Source organism: Helianthus annuus, chromosome 8, assembly GCF_002127325.2.
Source record: "Helianthus annuus cultivar XRQ/B chromosome 8, HanXRQr2.0-SUNRISE, whole genome shotgun sequence".
Classification (NCBI taxonomy): domain Eukaryota; kingdom Viridiplantae; phylum Streptophyta; class Magnoliopsida; order Asterales; family Asteraceae; genus Helianthus; species Helianthus annuus.
In genome coordinates, this window is record NC_035440.2 from 110,470,901 (window position 1) to 110,478,793 (window position 7,893).

At 34.2% G+C, this 7,893-nt stretch overlaps 1 long non-coding RNA gene across 1 annotated transcript; it reads right to left on the minus strand.

The window, feature by feature from the left end:
* Positions 1-2,873: 2,873 nt before the first annotated feature.
* Positions 2,874-4,704, minus strand: LOC118481114. Its single transcript, XR_004864432.1, has 3 exons — positions 4,296-4,704; positions 3,490-3,625; positions 2,874-3,055 (listed from the first exon to the last, which is right to left on the minus strand). It is a non-coding gene; the product is annotated as an uncharacterized LOC118481114 (long non-coding RNA).
* Between the last annotated feature and the right edge of the window lie 3,189 nt (positions 4,705-7,893).

Below are 7,893 nucleotides of genomic sequence, written 5' to 3' on the forward strand. Positions count from 1 at the left end.
ACAAAATCTTGAACAACAAAAGATCGCGAGAATGAATAATCCAAGTGGTCAACAAGATGTCAAGATGTATTTCAAAGGTGGTGTTCAGAATGTTTAAGCAAGTCCGAAGGTCCAAACCGCTTTTAGTGCAGAAAACTCATCCGGATTAATTAATCAAAGTCCTATCAGCAACAGTGTATTTTCTTCATATTCGAGTGTTAGTCCGAATGTTTCAACCTCAGGTCATCTGTTCCAAAGTTTAAACAGTGGTAATGATCATGTATTACACTGCAACATCGCGTTGCATCTTCAGAATGGTCAAAATTTCTCTGAAGAAGTCGCTAAGGGTCATATGGCATTACTAGCTACAGTGTTAGAATCATATGAGGGATTGGTTACAGGAAGGATCGGGTATCCTATGTTGACAAAAGAGGATTACGATCAGATTGATGCTGAGGAGATGGAGCTTATAGATATTAAGTGGTGTTTAGCAAGTGTTTTGAGGAGAGCTGAGAAATTTAAGTTGATTACAGGAAGAGATGACTTCTGTGATGCAAATGTTTCTACTTTAGGTTTTGATAAATCTAAAGTTACTTGTTTTTGATGCAGGGAAAAAGGACATTTCAAGAGGGAATGTACCAATCGAGAAGCAGGAGGAGCTCAGAATCCATTCGGGAATAATGACTATTATCGGAAAGCTATATATCAATAAATTGCTCAACAACCATCATCATCAAATTCTAAACAAATTGAAGATGGAAAGAAGAAAGCTTTTTATGGTATAATAGACCAAGATGATGAAAAGGTGGCAGAAGGTTTTAGCTAGGACAAATACATTCTACCTGATTCAAAGTTAGGAGCATTCATTGCACAAATCATTCAAGAGCCAGATTTGATGAAGAAATGGATGAATATGATTGATAATGAGAAAAATCAAGATGGAGAATCTGTTTCTTCCGAAGACGGTTCAGAACAGACACAAGCGTTTGATCAATCATCAACTGATAACAGTGATGCTGAGGAAGAAATACAAATAAATATTAGAAAAACCCAATTATCTCCTGAAAGTTTCAAATTTTATTTTACAGATAGACTGGAAAAGCTAAAGGAGAAGCGAGCAGCGAAAGAACAGACAAAGGTAAAATGCAAGAATGTTGCTCAGGAAAAGAAATCTGAAGAGAGTGAAGGAGTTAAAGTTGCTGAGAAAATTGTTGAAGTTGAAAAAGTTGTTGAGATCACGAAACATTGTCTAAAATGTTTGGAACCATGCAAACATTGTGAAGAGAAAGATGAGAAATATAGTGAGCTTGATAAGATGAAAGAAAAATTGTTGTTCGATGTTAATTATGTGAAAGAATCGTATGATGTGTTGAACAGAACTGTGAATAGTCTGCAAAAGACAAACTCAGAAAGAGAAGATGCTTTAACCATGATGAATGCAGTGATGATGTCAAAGCAGAAGGCTATCAATCACTATATTGAAGAATGTGCAAAGTTGAAGCAGGAGTTGGAGACAGAAAAGATAGAGAATGAAAGAATCAGACGATTGTTGCAAAGTTATTCACGTTCTGATTATTTGATTGATAGAATTTATCCAACTGTTGCAGGTTTTGAAGCATTTCAAGATGAGAAGCCAAAAGAGAAGGATACTGGTAAGAAAAAAAGTGTCAGTTATAACAAGTGTCCGCCTCCGATCTGGGAAGGTTATTCTCCCAGAAAACCAAATAAGGAGCAAGTAAAAAAGGCAGTCAATATAAAATTAAAGTCTGAAACAACTGATGAGTTACCAGAAAACATTGACGTCACGTTCACATCGTCTGACACTGATCATGAGTCTGAGTTAATAAAAAAATGGTCGATCAGGTGTTGGATAAAGATGAGGAGTCAGAGTCAAAATCCGAATCCGAGAATTCGAGTTCATCATCAGTTGACAGTTCAAAGTCATCGGTCAAAAGGGTGTACAATAAAGAATTCCTGTTATCAAAATCTAATTTGAATAACGAATCAATCAAAGTGGCATATACTTTGAATGATTCAGACAAATTATATTCTGATGATGAATTTCCAATAAGAAGTGTTCTAATTGAAAAGATCAAAAAGGTTTTCAAATTAATAGAAATCAATATTTCTGAAATAAAAGATGTAAATCTTACTGAAAAACCTAAAAAGTACACTTCAAGAGTTCAACAAAGGTTAAACAAGAAAAATGGTTACAGTTCTGGTTCTGATTTTCAAAAGAAACCAAACCATAACAATAATTTCAAAAAGAAAGGTTTAGGGTTTACTCCACCCAAAAATCATAAAATTGAGAAAATTTTTAAACCAAAAACTGTTTTTGTTTCAGGGTTAAGTTCGGAGGAAGAAGCAAAGAGCTCATTCTGGAAGCAATCGAACAAAGTGTTCTTTGCAGAAAAACAGAAACATGAGAAAAATGGAGTTCATCAGAGAAAGGAGACAAGAACCTGTTACGGATGTCAAGAAGTTGGTCACATTGCCTGGAATTGTCCAAAGGCAACCAATACAAAACAGAAAGTTGTTTCTAAACTCAAAGAGAAAGTTATTGATAAAACAGAACCACCCACTGAAAAAATTAAAGTGTTTAAAAACTCAACATATGAAATTGGTGAATGTTCAAAAAGATTTTACAAAAGAAGGGTGAATCTTGACAACCAATAGTGGATTGTTAAGAAATTTGATGTGAAATCTGGCGATGAATCTGACTCGTCAAAGTCAGAGGAGCCACAAGTTGAGGTTAAAAGTGATAATTCAGTGACTCCGATGGATGATGTCAATTTTCCACCATTGATGTCACACCCCAACCAATGGCGGAAACATCGGGATGAGACGAATTGTGAAGATTGCGCGAGACATCATAACACTATTTGTGACGATAATTAAATAATTCCCATTTCATTTCATAACTTCAAGTTGTCAACATTACATAAACTCAAGTAACAACAAGTTCAAAAGAAAACATAATAACATAAGCAAAATCGATACGACATATTAAACCTAACGTCTATATGTGTATCTAGGCATCAACGCTACTTCTTTTCATAGCATCGTCATCATCAACCTGTAACATGTTTAAAATACAATTCAATGCAAAAGCAAAGGCGAGTATACAAGTTTGGTACGTACATAACAAAAGATAAGTTTAAACAATTCCTCATAGCAAGCATGTGATTCAAGATAAACGATAAATATGGCATGTGTCTAACATATCAAACCAAGGAAACGCAACATGCTCATGACATTACCTCAAGTTTACGGGCGGGTCGTTAATCCTATAGCGCTACATATGTCACGGTTTGGCTCGTACGAAGTTAATGATAAGTTCAACACATAAGTTTCACCCAAGTTTAAAGTATCAAGCAATCACGTATACAAGCATGTTATAGGAATGTTCATGTGTTTAAGCAAAATGTTCAAGTGTAAGTTTGTTGATAGGTAAACATGTTACACCCCAAAAGTGGTAAAAGTAAAAAGGGGAAATACGAGTATACTCACAATTTTGCGTAGGAAGTACACTTAAATCGCGAGGAAAGTTGGTGGAGTCTCGACATTACGAGTGGTTGCGTTTGCGATTCCTTGTAGAATAACGCACGAATAAAATAGGGAAACCGAACGAACGGGAACGATTATCCTAGATATTCAAATGCCACATAACAATCTTATTATTGTTTATTGGTTAAATATAATTCCTTATAAATAGTTTATAAAATATTTAGATATTAAAATTGATCACGTTAATAGTTTTTATCGTTATAAACGAATTTAAATGATTTGTGTTATAGTTAAAAGTTTAAGGTTTTTATTATAAAGGTAAAATAAATATATAAAATAATAAAAAGAATATATACTATTAAGATTTAATGGTTCTATTAAAAAGAATTCAAAATAAATACAAAAAGATCTACTGTTCTACACCAACTTGTTTTGAAAGTCCATGCGCTTTTAATTTTCTTAAACAGTTGTTGGAAGTCATCTTCCTCTTTTTAAAACAAAGAACCGTTTCAGTGTGTGCAAGCAGTTTGCTTAAATGCTTATAATATCAAAAAAATAAAATATCAAAATATTTTAACAAGGGATAAACGAGGAAACAAAGAAATAAGAAAAGTATACCAAAACAGTTGACTCAAGAGTTCTCGACAACTCTTCGAGTTCCAACAACGACTCCGAACAGATGTTATAACTTATCAACTTTTATAACCTTCATCGAAAACTTTGTATCATGTTTCAAATCATTGAACTAAAATATATATATGCTAAAAGGAGAACACTTAAACAAAACGAATGGAGCGAGAATATTGTACCGCGAGGAAAAGACGTGAACCCGAACCAACTATATCATCTTCACCAAATGGAAACAGGTGCGGACGAACTTCGTGATGTGTGAATCCGTTGCGAACCTCCGATGTCGTTTTCGTCTCCGGTGAGCTTCGATCTGCGGCGAGGTGCAAGGAAGGTGTTTCCGGCTACGTGCTCGGTGAGCGAAACATGGCCAAACAGTTCCGTCGTGAACTTCGATCTCTAGCGAGCTCCGGTGAATTGTTATTGAAACAGAGAGGGTGAAAGGGTGGTGTCGAGATGCGAGGGTGTTGAGAGGTGTAGGATGTCGAGAGGCGTAGGAGGTGATGGTTATCTCAAAATGCATTATGTTTGGGTCCTAATAACCTTTTCGAAAACTAAACAAAAAGAAGGTTGTAGTTGCTGTTTAAGAGGGAAAGTTTGAGTAAAATCAAGTAAGGGAATTAAATGGGAGGAATAAATACAAGGAAAAGCAACACATGCCAGCCATAATTGCGGCCACATGCTGCTGTCTTCCATCTTTATTTATTTTATTTTATTTTTTTTTGTTTTGTTTTGAGAGACATAATAGGTTAGATATGTGAACATGTTATATTATAAACACAATACTAATTTATAACATCAAAGATAAAGAGTGGGGCAAAAAGAAACAAACCAAAAAAACAATCTGGTCGTGACTTTTGGCTTGTGGAATTCGATTGGCCACAAGGCCATTTGGCATTTCATTTTTTTTTAGAGTTATATTATGTATTACTAAAGTTAATTGATTAATAATATAGATAAACAGGAAATTAAATAAGTTTGTATGAGATAAAGTATAGGTGGTATATTGTGAATGTAGAATCAAGTGCTTGCACGTATAGGGTATCTAGAATCACGTATCAAACGAATGGGCGTATAAACAATGTATAAACGATGTATAAAAGGTTCATTTCATGACGATCAAAGTCTCGGATTTTACAATGGCTTGAAACGAAATACGATTACAAGAAATATAAGCTTCCCAAAAATAAAAATGCGAACCAGCTTTCTAATTAAGGAAAGTACGAAAAAAGCGGGGAGTTACAATTGAGGACTGAAAATTTTAAACAGAAAGTTGGAAAAGTTGAGATTTCGATTCAACTCTATTCTGAAAAGAAAGAATTTGATGTCGAAAAAGCATTTAATGGAAAAGTGAAACATATTTTTGGAAAAATGGTCGAGGGAAAGACCAAAGGGGTAAAAGATTTTTATGAAGAAAAGAGAAATGTTGAAACCCCAAGTGAAGTTGAAAAGGTCACATCCAAGTTTGGTCAGGCTTGGATGTCTGTATTCCATATATAAAATCCTGACTTGCCGGAGCTCCCAAGTTGGTAATCGTGGAGCAGGAATCGGCATCTTTCTTGAGAAATTCACATCTGTGAAATTTCGGCCTACAAGTGGTATTGTTTTTTTTTTTTTAATTGTCATATTTCAATTTGCAAATGGTAAGGTTGGTAAGTGAACCTACAGGTGGTTAATCAAGGTCATTAAGTTGAACGTGATTTAGCTTTCATAACAAGTGATTAAAAATGAACAATGTGATGAGTTTATCCCCAAGCCTATAAGTGGTTTTTGAATTTCAACAAAACTTATTTTTCGGAAAAACCATTTTGATTAAAACAAACTTAAGTGTTTTGAAATCATAATGGGAAAAGAGTTTGTTGACAGGGGAAGTTCTGATTGTTTATGCCAAGTGAATGGCGAATTGAAGTAATTCACATCAGTTGTCAATTTTTGTACAGTTTGTTTTCAAATTTTCCTTGAAAATCAAAAATTGAAACATATTTTTGATTTTAGGGGGAGTAAAAATTTTAGAAATTTTGAAAATTTGAAAAATCCAAAAACATGATAAAATCAGAAAGAGTAAACTGCCATTTTGGTCCCTAAGATCTGATCACTTTTTCCACTTCAGTTCAAAACTCAAACCTTTTAAATCTGGGTCCTTGTGGTTTCACTTTTATTGCCATTTTGGTCCAAAAATGAGATCAGCTGATATTTGGCTAATAAAATCCTGTTATTTTGTCCTTTTCCTCAGGGGCAAAACGATTAATATAATTTTATTATAACAAATTATTAATTAAATTAATAAAATCAGCTGATATTTGGCCATTTTGCCCCTGAGGAATAGGACAAAATAACAGGATTTTATCAGCTAAATATCAGCTTATTTCATTTTTGGACCAAAATGGCAATAAAAGTGAAACCATAGGGACCCAGATTTAAAAGGTTTGGTTTTGGACTAAAGTAGCAAAAGTGACCAAACCTCAGGGACCAAAATGGCAGTTTACTCAATTAGAAAAAGCCAAAAACATAGAAAAATTGAAAAAGAGTTTTGTTGTAAAAAAGAGGAAATGATTGTACATCGGTGGACTATCACAGCACGCTAACAAATTGGAAAGTCAAATGTGATAAACGATCTCACTGACGATATGCCAGTAGGTTTTTACACATTCAGTAGATTGTTTTCGAGATATAAACATAAATATCATAACTTACTTATCTCGTGGGGAACATCTCTCGGATATATGGGTAACCCCCGAAATCTTGATTGAAAGACTTTCTATTTCTGACATACTAGGTCTTTGTGCGTGATGATATCTGGGGTATTATACCAGGACTTCTGATTTTGCGAAGCAATAGCCTAGTCCTCGTATAATGCTTTACATTACTTTAATCTTAAAAGCCTACCCTTAGCATAAATATGATGAAACATTGAAAAATGCTAATCATGTGCTGTTGAAAAAAAGATCCCCAAACGGGACACACCTAAAGACGAGCCATCATCTCTTTGTCTGAACGGAAGTTCTAACCTGAGCTCTCATGGTCTCGCATTTACCCGTTTACAGATATCATTAGTGTACATTCACCTGTAAGACTGAATATAGAAGTCTGGATACGGGAGTATATTCTGAGGTGATACACGCGAATAAGTTTAAGTGCTTAAAACACTAATCTCGTATCTCGGAACAGTTGAACTTTGTGTGAAAATTTAAGTGGATCAGTATACGGATAATCTAAGTGAATCGTTTAGAACTTAAAATGTTTAAAGCTTAACGGTGTTAGTGATTTGTCTCATAAACTGATATGATCCTCTTACACAAACTCACAAAAATATTGTCTGTAAATATTTCTTTACTGTTTTTCAATATCCAAAAAAGATTTTAAGTGTGTTTTAGCATAAAATTTTGAAAATCCAAAAAGATTTTTTTTTCATCTTATTTTCGACAACTGATGTTGAAAAACTGATTTTCAAAATTCCGAGTGCTAAACATGACGACAACCGGTTTGGGTGAGTTTGTTTGAGGTGAAAAGTAAAGTTAAAAAATTGAGATAATTTGTGAAATGTCATATTATAACAAATGATGTTTTAAGTTTCTTTCTACAAGTGGTAAGCAGAGAATAAATTTGTCAAATTTTTAAATTTGTGAAATTTATTGTGAGGTAGAGATATGTGCAGGTCCCCGTGTCTAAACCTGAGCAGAGTATGAATCCGATCACGATATTGAAACGAGAGCTAAGTCAGATTGCAATTCCGGAACAACTTAAGGGGGAGTCTGCTAGCAAAAGGGGAGTCTGAAGATA